Source organism: Mus musculus, chromosome 14 (assembly GCF_000001635.26).
Source record: "Mus musculus strain C57BL/6J chromosome 14, GRCm38.p6 C57BL/6J".
Lineage (NCBI taxonomy): Eukaryota > Metazoa > Chordata > Mammalia > Rodentia > Muridae > Mus > Mus musculus.
The window spans coordinates 120,896,419-120,909,684 of record NC_000080.6 but is presented as its reverse complement, the minus strand read 5'-3'; the positions used below and the strand labels follow the sequence as shown (position 1 = coordinate 120,909,684).

Genomic DNA, 13,266 nt, shown 5'->3' with positions numbered 1-13,266 from the left:
AGTATTAAATATTTTCTCTTGGGTGATTTTAAAGGTTGGTCTTACATCATCCATGGTCAGGTCATGCAAAATCTGGCCAGAAGCCCTGGGATCACGTGGAATTGTGGGAACCAGTCCCGGTTTCTACAGTGGCATTTAGTTGATTTGTGGAGAAAGTCACCCCCTCTACTATTAGCTGCCACACTGGCGGGATTCTTTCTCTACAGGAGGCCAGCAAAGCTATTGTGTAGAACTGATTTCCTACCTTGAATTCATTCTTTGGCCACATTTGTTTTCTTCAAGGTCAGACCATTTCCGACATTAGTTTGGAGTCGATTTTTTTTTTTTTTAATTTTGATGTGTGTGTGTGTGTGTGTGTGTGTGTGTGTGTGTGTATGAGAGAGAGAGAGAAAGAGGGGTAGGACATGAATTACTCATTCAGAGTTCTTAAATTGGGGAATTACATACTAACAAATTTATTTATTTATTTATTTTTGGCTTTTCGAGACATGGTTTCTCTGTGTAGCCCTGGCTGTGCTGGAACTCACTCTGTAGACCAGGCTGGCCTTGAACTCAGAAATCCACCTGCCTCTGCCTCACAAATGCTGGGATTAAAGGCATACGCCACTGCGCCTGGGTAACCAATTTTTAATTAACTAGGTAACAGTGAAATAAGACAAATTACCTAGAGGCTTGCAAATATATATAGTCGTAGCTAAAACTATAGATTTTCCCACAAATCAGATTCTGTTATAAAAATCTTGGCTGGCTCTCGACTCCAAGTGTTTATCCCAGTGCCTTTCCCCAGACTCTGCTGAGAGCCGAATCTATACATTGCATATATGCAGGGTTGGGGGATGTAGATGAGTGGTAGAGTGTTTCCCTAGCATGCATGAGGTCCTGGGCTTGACAGCACTGCTAAGAGGAAGCCTGAAGATTCGTGCCTGTAAGCACAGCACTCAGGATGTGGAAGCAGGATGATCAGGAATTCAAGATCAAGCTCTCCCTTGGCTGCATAAAGATGAGAGCAGTCTGGGCTACATGAGGCTTTGACTAAAACAACAAACAAATATTTATGGATGATTATTAAACAATAAACACCTCAGCATAAGTTTGTGCACCAAGAGCTCTATGGGAGTAGTAGTTGTTTTATTAGTTTCTGTTTCCTTCGATTGTTTTGTGGGTCTCACTGTCTACCTCTGGATGGGCTTGAAATCACAGAGCCTCTCCTCCTCCTTCTCCCCAAGCGCTAGGATGAAAGGCGTGTGCCTATTGATGACTCAATGCGTTCAAAAGGAGATGTGCTTTTAGTTTAAAAATGTAAAATGTGCATAGAATTTTAAAGACAATGAGACATTAACATTTTATATTGACAACAAGTAGAAAGAGTATATTGGGTTAAAGTCTACTAATGAAATTAACTATGTTATATATAACATAGTTAAAATTTTTAGCTGTTTCTCTTATTAAAGTATGGCTAGTTAGAAACAAAAATAACATGTAAAAACACATATTTTACTTCTATTGGATAGTGCTTTGCTAAAGAATAAAATAAGGGGCTAACACAGTTGCACTGTATAGTTGGTCATTTAAACTAGGTATTGACTTAAAGGGATATGAATCAGTTACCTACAGTGTTTTCTGTCGCTCCCAGTTTTTGACTTGATTCTCAGGGATTTGGAGACATGGCACAGCGCTTTCTGACCGGTGTTCCTTGCTTCGGAATTTCCTTTCCTTGCTGGCTTGACATAAACAGAATTGAAGACCTTTAGAAGACAATCAGGTCAATTCTGAGCTTGTAAGATAAAAATTTACAGCTGAGCCTGGTGGCTGGTGGTTCAAACCATTAGTCCCAGGACTCAGGGTGACCTGAGTTTGATCCCCAGGACTCCCATTAGAAAAAGAACTGTGTCCAAGTTGTCCTCTGACTTCTACACATTTGCTGTGGTGTGTACACACACACACACACTTACTTGGTGCATGTGTTTTTTAAATCAAGTACTGGTCAAGAGCTAAAGAAAAATCATTTTCTGGAGATGACTGTTTTTATTTAAATGTGGCAAATGGCTTTACATACCGTCCCCCTTGCTGCATTTCAACCATGAAATAAAAATACACTTAGCAGAAGGATTTCATTTTTAAGATTAATGTTTTTACTTAGAAGGCAAATATGTTGAATGGAAAAGAATGGAAAAAGACACATCATATAAACAGTCTCCCAAAGAAGGCCGACGGACTGCACTGATGTCACCCAAGCAGAGTCCAGGACCAAAAGCCTCCTTAGAGTTGCGTGTGGGGGTCGCTGAAACTGGAGGAGCTGGAGTCTCAGGTCACCTGGGGTTCTGTCTCAAATGAGCTCAATTCTTGGAAGCCACATGAAGGCAGAAGGAGACCACCTTCCCACAAAGCTGTCCTCTGTCCTCTAAGTGTGTGTTTATGGCAGCCCTTGTACCCACAGACATACATAACATACATGTTTTACAACTTGTCGTTATTGACAGGATACTTCTATTACAGAAGGGTCAACCCAATCAGAGAGATACAGGGCTAAGATTTTTAGTATGTTATTTCTTTATATGTGAAAGAAACACAATCTACACATATCTACATGGAATGGGTATGAGAGTATGCATGTGAGTGCGTATGTGCCATATGGTGTGTGAAGTCAGAGGACAGGGAGTTGGCTCTCTCCTTCCTTCCACCATGTGGGTCTCGGGGATCAAATTCAGATTGTGTGACTTGGAGGCAAGAGCCTTTACTGGCTGATCTGTCTTGCCAGCCCAGACATAGAAGTTTTAAACACATGAATCTAAAAATGCCCCAAATAAAGCGTGAACCATGTAAGAAATGAGACAGCTTGGTGAGAACAGTTTGAGATGTTAGTCCCTACCTTCACCATCTGATAGGATAGCCAGGTATATAGACAGAAGACAGAAGAGAGACAACCGCTATAAAATCCAGTGTCCCTACTAGGTTTGCATAGGACACCACCCACTAACAGCTGTGAGTACACATTTCCCCAGTGCACATACAGCATGATCCAGGATGGATCCCATTTTTAAAGAAGGTTGCAGGACTGGAAAGATGGCTCAGAGCTCCGACTGCTCTTCTGAAGGTCCTGAGTTCAAATCCCAGCAATGGTGGCTCACATCCATCCATAATGAGATCTGATGCTTTCTTTTGGTGTGTCTGTAGACAGCTACAATGTACTTACATATAATAATAAATAACTCTTAAAAAATAACTCTTATAAATAAATAAATAAATAAATAAACAAACAAATAAATAAATAAAAAGTTTGCTGCCGGGCGTGGTGGCACACGCCTTTAATCCCAGCACTCAGGAGGCAGAGGCAGGTGGATTTCTGAGTTCGAGGCCAGCCTGGTCTACAAAGTGAGTTCCAGGACAGCCAGGGCTACACAGAAAAACCCTGTCTCGAAAATTCAAAAAAAAAAAAAGTTTGCAATCATAAAAAACTTCGCCACAACAGATTGAGATTAGATTTAAGGACCAAAAGAAATCTGAGAACTTGACATGTATGTAGAGATTAAGCACTATAACTTTCAATGACAGCCATATTAAAGGATAACTCATGAGAGAAATTAGAAAACACTAGAGAATGATAAAACTGTCAGACAGCAACACTTATAGAACACCACAACAGCAGGCTCATAAGGGAAATCAGAGCTGTAAACATAAGAAAAGATGCAAGATGCCAGGTGGAATGGCTTCTTCCAGTAATCCCAGCACTTAGGAGGCCAGAGTTTCCTGATGCCATGAGATATGTTCATTTTTCATAACTGAGACCCTAGTAAGAACCACTCAGAGTTTTGGAGCAAGAAACAATTCCATCCCCAGGAGATTCAGGCGCCTTTCAGATTTCAAGCTCCAGGTCACACTATTAGCTGCTATCAGGAATTGCAGAGGCCTGGTCCGCTCACAGATTTTGACGTTGCTGTTTCCTACGGTGATAAGAGCTAATTGTTTGTTTTTTTGTGTTTCTCTGTATAGTCCTGGCTGTCCTGGAACTCACTCTGTAGACCAGGCTGGCCTCGAACTCAGAAATCCACCTGTCTCTGCCTCCCAAGTGCTGGGATCAAAGGCGTGCACCACCACTGCCCAGCAAGCTAACTCTTTACAGTAAATATTTTGCGCTCTCCATGGTGGCATATTCCTCGAGGTAGGGAAGGCAGATCACCTTGAGTTCAAGGCCAGGTTGGTTTATGTAGAAATGCACAAAGCCAGCCTGCATGACTGTAACCAGACAGTCCTTGAACTCACTTTGTAGTTGAGGATAATCTTTTTTTTGTTTGTTTGTTTGGTTTTTCAAGACAGGATGAGCACCACCATGGCCGGCTCGAGGATAATCTTAAATTTATCTAAATTCTGGGATGACAGGCTTGTAACAGCCTGATGGGTTGTGTTTGGTGCTGAGGGATTGAGGTGGGCTTCCTGCTTGCAATGTAAAGCCTTCGACCAGTAGAATGACAACCCAGGTCTCTCAGCGTTTCACAACACCATGGGAGTGAAAAGAGAACCTGTAGAATGGGAGGAAACTTGTGCAAGCCATTTCTCCTTTGGGGACTTTTCAAAACATACACATAAAGAACTCTTACACTCAACGAGAAGACAGCCCAATTAAGATGTGAGCAAAGCTTTTGAATAGACATTCCTTCAAGGGAAAGATACAAGTGAACAATACACACATGGAGAATGTTCAACAGCACTAACCGTTACCGACGTGCCAAGTCACTGCCTTAGTTAAAAAGGCAGAAATAAGCGTTGCTGAGAGTGTGGAGGAATTGAAACCCTCACCCTGAATCTCCAGGCTCAGAACCCTCAGGCTTTGCTGATGGAGCACATGGAGCAGTTGAGCCTTAGGACAGAGGGAAGACTGTCAGCTGGGAATCAAGGACACCCAATGTGGTGCACGTAGACAGCAAGGTAGTCTTTGGCAATGAAAGGAAATAGAATACAGATGCCTGCAACATAACATGGATGAACTTTAAGATCATCTTACAAAGTGACATCAGACACAAATGCTCAAGAACAAAATGTCCAGAGTGGCAAAAAAAAAAAAAAAAAAAAAAAATCAAATCTGTTTAAATAAATGAATGGTTGCCTTGTGTCTGGGGGTGGGGCAGAGGGGAGAAGAGGAGAGGGAGAAGAAGACGGCTGATACTTACGTAGCTTTTTTTGGGGAGGGGTCCCATAGTTAGTTTTAATCATCTACTCATCAAACCCTATAGTCGTCAGGGAAGATTGAACCTCAACCAAGGAGCTACTGAGATCAGGTTGGCCTGTAGGCAAGTCTGGGGGTGGGGGTGGGGGTGGGGGAGAGAGTTGTATTAGAAAGCTAGTTGAGCCATTTTCCACTGGTTTCTGCTTGAAGGTCCTGCCTCGCTTGTTCCCGCCTTGTCTCACCCTCTACAATAGGCTACAGTTTATTTTTATTTATTTATTTATTTATTTATTTATTTATTTATTTATTTATTTATTGGTTTTTCGAGACAGGGTTTCTCTGTATAGCCCTGGCTGTCCTGGAACTCACTCTGTAGACCAGGCTGGCCTCGAACTCAGAAATCCACCTGCCTCTGCCTCCCGAGTGCTGGGATTAAAGGCGTGCGCCACCACGCCCGGCTAGGCTGCAGTTTATGAGGCACAGTGAATTCTTTCCTCTCAAGTTGCTTTTGGTGACGGTGTTTATACTGAGCAGCAGAAAGAAAGCTAACGTGGGTAATGAAGAGGTTCATGAATACAGCAGTGGTAGTGGGTGTACAATTGTAAATATCCTAAGCTAAAACAATTGTATACTTTAAAGGCCAAAATTAGGTGGGGAGGACACGTGTAAGCCAATCCATGCACATGCAGTAGGTAGCCAGGCGTAGTGATGCACAGGCAAGCAGATCTCCGAGTTCGAGGCCAGCCTGGGCTACACAGCAATTTTCAGCACAGCCAGTGCTGTTACACAGAGAAACCCTCTCTCGGAAAACCAAACTAAACCAAGCAAGCAAGGAAGCAAACCCCCCCACCACCACCACCAAACAAAAACCAACCAACCAAACAAACAAACCCAAATCCCCAAATGTCATTTAAAAACATATTGACCTAGGGCTGATGGTCCACACAATGAGTCACAGCTCTCAGAAGGTAAAGGCTGATCTCTCTGAGTTTCAAACAAAACCAAAAATCTTCCCTATTAAAAACCCCAAACCAGAGCCGGGCAGTGGTGGCGCACACCTTTAACCCCAGTACTCGGGAGGCAGAGGCAGGCAGATTTCTGAGTTTGAGGCCAGCCTGGTCTACAGAGTGAGTTCCAGGATAGCCAGGGCTACACAGAGAAACCCTGTCTCGAAAAACAAACAAACAAAAACAAAACAAAACAAAACAAAACAAAACAAAAAAAACCCAAACCAAAAATGAAATGAAGAAATCTCTTGTCTATGATACATGGATTATATTCCAATAGCTATTACTTTAAAATACTTTACAAACTTGAAGGCAATTGATCTTGACCTTATTCAATCCTTTTTTTAAATCTTTTAACAATATTTTTTCTTATGTTCAGAATGTATGACTGGCAGCATTCATAACCCTCAACTCTCTGAACATTCCCATGTCAGTATTTGGGGAAAAACAGAAGGGACCACTGTAGCAAGACTCAGGCTATGTGCTTTGTTTGTTTTGGGGGTTTTTTGTTTTTTTGTTTTTTCTTCTTTTCTATTCACAGAGAACACCTCACAATTGGATGCTTGGATGTACTTTGCCTCAAGCGTTGAGATGGCACACCCAGGGAGCAGTAACATCATATCCCAAACTTGTAGCTACCGGCTAGGCAGACTTTTAGCAGCCTAAAGGACTTCCTGTTCCTCTTCCTCACTTGTCTGCCCTACGTACTGTGTACCACATCTAACTACATTACCATTTTAGTACTTAATGAACATCTTGGCTGTTTATGTCTGTAGTGAATATTGGATTGGCCCCTGTGGAAATTCAATGGTGAGCTTGAAGACAGAGTTCCCATCCTCTCTCTCTCTTTCTTTCTGAGGTCTTACTATGTAGATCAGGTTGGCCACAAAAATCACAGTCCTCCTGCCTCCACCTCCTTAGTTGGTGGGACCATGAGCATAGGCTACCACACCCTCAGGTATTCAGTCTGTAGCTGGGATGGGAGAAAATGAACACGTGAGCAGAAGATAATTTCCTGCAGTGATACCTGAGAGAAAGAAGAGTGAAGTCAAGACTGGAGTGGGGGCAGGGTGACTCTAAGGTCACAGTCTTTTGAGAGATTTTTTTGCTGAAAAAAAAAAAAAAAGGAAAAATGAGAGGAAATGGAGGTGTGGAGAAAGCTGCACAAACAAACCCTGTAAAGTGAAGATGAGTTATAGGATGTAGACAGTAGGAAAGCGTGTAGCCAGACTAGAGTAAGCGAGGTGGGTGGGGGAGGCCTGGGAGGGACGTAAGACATCGTCCCAGCTCAGCAGTGCGACTTGCTGTAAGGAAGGAAAAGAGAAACCCCTGGAGGATTAATAGACAATATCTTAGAAGGAAAGTTTGCGGAACTAGGGATGTACCACACCGGGAAAGCGCTTGCCTGGCTCTCTCAGTTCTGGGTTCTGCCCCCAGCACCATTTAAACCGTGTGGTAGCCAACACTTGCAATTTCAGGACTTGGGAAGTAGAAACCAAGAGACTCTGAGGCTCTTGGTCATCTACAGCTATGCATCAAGTTAGGCCAGGGTGCCATCCGTGGAATCCTCTCTCAAAAGGCAGAAACAAAACCAGAGACAGTTCTAAAGACGCGCTGTAGAAATAGGAGGGAAAGAGAAGGTGCTGGGAAGGGGCCATTGCCGTGAGGCACGGAAAGTAATGGCTCAGCCTATCAGGTGGCGCCAACAGCAGTGTTCAAAATGGTCAAATTTAGCTAGTTTTATTTTTTTAGAATCTCATTTGAGCATGGCAGCACACATCTTTGACCTCAACACTCACGAGGCAGAGAGGCAGGGGGAATCTCTGTGAGTCCCCAGTCTGCCTGGCGTGGTCAACATAGAAAGTTCTAGGAGTACAAAGAGACCCTGTCTCAAGGAATAAAGATAAAAAAGCTGGACACAGATCACTCTGTGTATGTGTGTGTGTGTGTGTGTGTGTGTGTGTGTGTGTGTGTGTGTGTGTGTGTGTGTGTGTGTGATCTCAAATATAAATTAAGGGTCCTCTATAAAAATTAAATAAAAAATTCCCACTCAATGCAAAACGTACTGGAGGGCCAGGGTGCCCGGTTCTGACTTGGCGCTTGGCTTCATAAGCTTCAAGGCGAATTTTCCTCTAAGTCTGAGGTCTGGGCTACTGGTGATGTCATTAAACGAGGAGGAGGTAACACAAATTCTGCGTCTTGGTTGATTTCACCTTCCTCTTTCCCTGTTTTGTTTTTGTTTTTGCTTTGATTTTGGAAACAGGGACTCGTGTAGTCTAATCTGACCTTAAATTCCCTCTTTAAACATTTTAATAGTGAGTGTGTTGTGTGCATGCCAGTAAGTGTGTGTGGAGGCCAGAGGATGACCTCCAGTGTCTTCCTCTCTATTTGCCCAAGATAGGATCTCTTGATCCACAAGAGAAACCTGCTGGCTCATCTGAGCAGCAAGCTCTAGGAAAACTGCATCTCCGCAGCGCCGCCGCGCCCCCCCCCCCCCCCCCCCCGCAGCATTTACATTACAAACTCACAGTTGAGTCTGGCCTATTACAATGGGGTAGTGATTCCAACCCAGGTCCTCACAAACAAAACGAAGGCTTTTATCCTTTGAGCATCCTGGCCTCCAATTCTCTATGTAGCTGAGGATGAGTTTGAACTCTTGATCCTTGTGCCTCCACCTCCCAGGCACTGGAATTATTGGTCTGTGCCACCAAGCCTGGATTTCTCTGCTGATTTCTGATTACACCTTCACCACTAACCAGCCGTGATCTTGGTTCTCAGGGCTGCCCTTATCTGTGTTTTGGGAGGATTGGACCAGTTCCCTAGGGTGTCTTCCTGCCCCCTGGACCTGAGGGTTACCAAACCAGCTATCTTTAACATTTAGGAACCCACTAATATAAATCTAACTTTGATTCACCTGATGTAACTGTCATCTCAGCAGCAGCTTACTGCCTCCCTCTGCTAATCTAGGCCTAGTCCTGGAAGCTTCTAGCTTCTGTACAATCTAACCTAGGCCTAGACTGTGTTCACCCTCTGAGACTGACTGCTGCATATACTCACCCTTTCTAGTTCTATCTTAACTGTGACTGGCTGGTTCACCTCAGCTAGTCTGGCTCAAACTCCACTCTTAGCTAACTGATTCAATCTGGCTTCTCTCAGTTTCTCGAATTGTTCTGCTTGGCCTCATACTAGCTCTGTCAAACTGTTTTTGTCTTCTGGCTCCATCTCATTGTCTGGCTCATTCTGTCTTCACCCCTGTCTTAGCTTGTTCTCTCTATGCAACCTGCATCTCTATAACTGTCTGGGTAAAACTGCTGCCTCTGAAAGACCCCCGCGGGGAGTCCCTCCTCGGGGAGGCGTGCACCCAGTAGGACACAGACCAAACTCGCTGTAAATACACGAGGCTTTAATGGCACACAAACACACAAACAACAAAGGAGCGCTCAAGCCTGCATGCTGGGGTCGAAACTCATGCACCTTGCAGGGGGCAGGGGAGTTCGACCCCGGCCCAAACTTTTTACAGGCTTATAGGCTTATAAAGGCAAAAACCACAAACCAAAAAGTGGGGAGCCGAAAGAATTTGCCTGGTTACACATGATTGCCTTATTTAAATGTTGGCGGGGTGATTACAAATTAACAGGGTAATACGTGCCGGCTAAGGTGTAGGGAGGCACAAGGGCTTGGGACTTCTTGAGGTCAGCAGGACACCTGGTCAATGTATGATTTATGGGGGGCTATAGGGAGGCGCCGCCCGGGAGGTGCCATCCTGCCAGATGGTCAATTGGTCCGTCCTGATAGCCCTGGCTAGTTCCTGCATTCTCTTTTTTATCTTTTATGGCCGGACATTCTTAGCTACAGGGTGGGTTTGGCTGTGCCTGGACCCGCCTGGGTTTATTCTTCAGCCCTGAATTTTTTGAACTTAGATACCACAATGCTATAAGACCCACAATTATAAGTTTTTGCTCTTCACCTCCTCCTCTTCTTCCTCCTCCTCTTCCTCCTTCTCCTCCTTCTCTTTGTACCTCTCTCTCTCTCTCTCTCTCTCTCTCTCTCTCTCTCTGTTTTTTTTGAGACAGGGTTTCTCTGTATAGCCATGGCTGTCCTGGAACTCACTTTGTAGACCAGGCTGGCCTCAAACTCAGAAATCTGCCTGCCTCTGCCTCCTGAGTGCTGGGATTAAAGGCGTGCGCCACTACACCCAGCTAGACATCACTTTCAAGCATGGATCCTTCCATTTACAAACTAACTTTAAATCCATTGTTTAGGATTAAAGTGTACTAAGGGTCTGTCTGTATTCCAGCCCGAAGGATTAAAGGTATGTGCTAAAAACCTGAGCCACACAACTAGATACAGGTATTTTCAGTAAATAACACAATAGCCCTGACCTTCCCATCTCAATCCCAGCAGTTATGTTCTTTGTTTTGTTCTGGTTTACAGTTTTGTTTGATTGTTCAGATAGATAATGGCCCCCTGCCCTTCTGAAGAATGTCTACAGGGTGCAGGCAAAGGCCGTGTTTTCAGGTCCTTATGCCTCCTGCCTTCAGGTGGTGGAAGAGAACTGTGGGGCTACAACAATGAAGACGATTGATGATGTGCTGGAGAGCACACAGGGAAGCAGGGACAGTGAATATGTGCCTTAACTCTGTTTTGGGAGGGTTGGACCAGTTCCCCAGGGTGTCTTTCTGCCTCCTGCAGGTAAGGATTACCAAATCAGCTATCCATTGTGTTGTAACAGTGTCCCCAGGGCAGCCAGCAGCTTAGGGTTCCTCACTCATCTTGGGAGTTTACAGATCTGTGCTCCCAACATCTACCCTAGAGTTTAGGAACATGTCTTCTCTATCATGTGCTGTCATTTTTTGTAGTAACTGCTAACCAAAAAAAAAAAAAAAAAGCAGCTGTTTTTATCTGCCCGTTCCTTGTTATCTGGCTTAATGTGTGCTCTAAATGCCAGGAAAACCAAAAGTAGCGGGGGACATTTGTGAGGAGCAGAACACATTCCTGAAGAGTAACACATGTAGAAGAGTGATTTGGCCACCTATAAAAATCTATCTATCTATCTATCTATCTATCTATCTATCTATCTATCATCTATCTGTCTGTCTATCATCTATCTATCTATCTATCTATTTATTTATTTTGGTTTTTTTCGAGATAGGGTTTCTCTGTGTAGCCTTGGTTGACTTGGAACTCACTTTGTAGACCAGGCTGGCCTTGAACTCAGAAATCCGCCTGCCTCTGCCTCCCGAGTGCTGGGATTAAAGGCGTGCGCCACAATGCCCAGCTATCTATTTATTTTTGAGGCAGAGTTTCATGTAGGCTGCTCTTGGAAGGAGGAGAGGCTTTTTTGAGACCAAAAAAAAATATTTTCTATATCCTTGATTCGTTTGGGACTCAATATATAGATCAGTTTGGCTTTGAACTCAGAGCAGCTCCTACCTGTGTTTCTGGGGGGCACAGGCATGAGCTGCCCCATCTGACTTTATGGCCTTTATGCAATGCTGAGGCTTGAGCTCAGGGCTTCATGCATGCTAGATTAGGGCTCTACAGACTGAGCCCCACTGCCAGCCCCACCGACTTTCCGTTTTAGGGTTTATAACTGTGTTCCAGTGGTCTCATCTCTCTGGAGGAGGTGACAATGTTCCAATCCAAAGCTGTCTCTCCTACGCGTGCGACCCATCTCCCACACTCATGCGGTGGCTGTTTAGGAACTGTTTAGGAAGAAGCTGCATAGATCTGGGCCTTGGCCCATCTCTGATCATTTTCTTTGCAAGGTGACACTGGCTTTACCCTAGTGAGGAGGACACTCAGTTCTCTAAGGAGCAGAGTTGGCCGAGTAGGCTGTTCATTAAGTAAACCCTGTTGTGGTTAGTGAGTGAGTGATTGAGTAGGTTTCCCCACAATGAAGGCGAAATGTTTCCCTCTCATTCACTTGACTAGTAGTCTCTGAAAGCTGAGACAAAATATGCTCACTGCTGAAAGGACACAACCACGATGTCCAGGAGCCCAAAGTGGGGACTCCAGAGTCTTTAAACAGGTGGCCAATCGTTTTTTTCTATAGGAATGGGGATAGACTGTTCTAGTGGGTGGGACTTAAATCACATGAACAGGAGGTCAAGAAGTCAAGAAGTGAAGAGAAGAGTTATAAAGGAAAACAGGAGGTCTTTCTGCCAATCGGGAGAAGCCAGATGCATCTGGGAATCACTTACTTGGGTGGTGCAAAGGTCCTGGTCAGGAAGAGTGGCTGTGCTCACACATGGGCCCTGGTAAGCTTTCTCCCCGGAACCACCTGAGCGAGATAGAAAACTGTGTCTGACTGTTCTGCAGTGGTGACAGGCTGTGGGTCATGAGACCAGTTCTGCTTTAAGCAGCCCTAACCAAGTTCACACAGACAGTGTCGTGGGCTGAAGGCGCTGCTATGGTTGTCCCTTGGTTTCTGCCAGCTAGACTTTCGGAATCCCTTCTTCTGATCTTCCCTCCAACAGATGCTGCACTTCCAACCCCTGGGAGCGGGAGAGCTGAAGGAGGCCCCCAGATCTTAGGCGGAAGTGCCTTCCCTTCCGTAAGCTCTTACGTTTTCTCTGTCCAAAGGGAGCATGAGGGCTACTTACAGTAGTCAAGGCTGTTCTCAGCCCTATGCTTGCGTCAGTCACAGGATGGCACTAACCCCACAGTTCTGACCTCACAGTTCAGAGAGGTCGCCATGGAGACACTAGATTGCAATTGTGACCTCCTTCATGTGAGTGGTGTGCTGCTGCTGGCCGTTTGCGTCTGCCATCCCTCAGCGGCAGGGCCCTGGACTGTAGAATTGGATATTACAGGGCAAGTTCACCTGAATCACAGAGGGAAAGGAAGCTGCTGGCCCCGGAGAACAAAGCACATGGAGATAAGGGCCAGGGGGACGGGACACAGATGTGCCACCAACTTCATCTTTGAACCACACGAGTAGTCTCTTTACCTGTGGATGTCAACTCTCATTACTCGGTGCCAAACAAAACCAGTCTCACAAACACAGATAAATGTATGCGGAAGCAACAGGAAAGTCCATATTAAATCAGGTTCTGACATTGGGGTGGTAATAAAATTCTCATGGGACATAGGCGC

The 13,266-nt window shown here is 44.8% G+C and overlaps 1 protein-coding gene across 2 annotated transcripts in view; it reads right to left on the bottom strand.

Annotated features, from left to right (window-relative positions):
* Positions 1-12,845, bottom strand: part of Ipo5 (importin 5) — a 51,207-nt gene extending 38,362 nt beyond the window's left edge. The window contains exons 1-3 of one of the 2 annotated variants that reach the window (XM_030248018.1): positions 12,774-12,845; positions 12,372-12,451; positions 1,613-1,717 (exon numbers count right to left, since the gene is read on the bottom strand). The gene's annotated coding sequence lies outside the window, so the exon portion shown is untranslated. Of the gene's footprint in view, positions 1-1,608; positions 1,718-12,371; positions 12,452-12,773 lie in introns of those variants that run through there. The other variant, XM_030248019.1, reaches the window with a different exon arrangement.
* Positions 12,846-13,266: the final 421 nt, after the last annotated feature.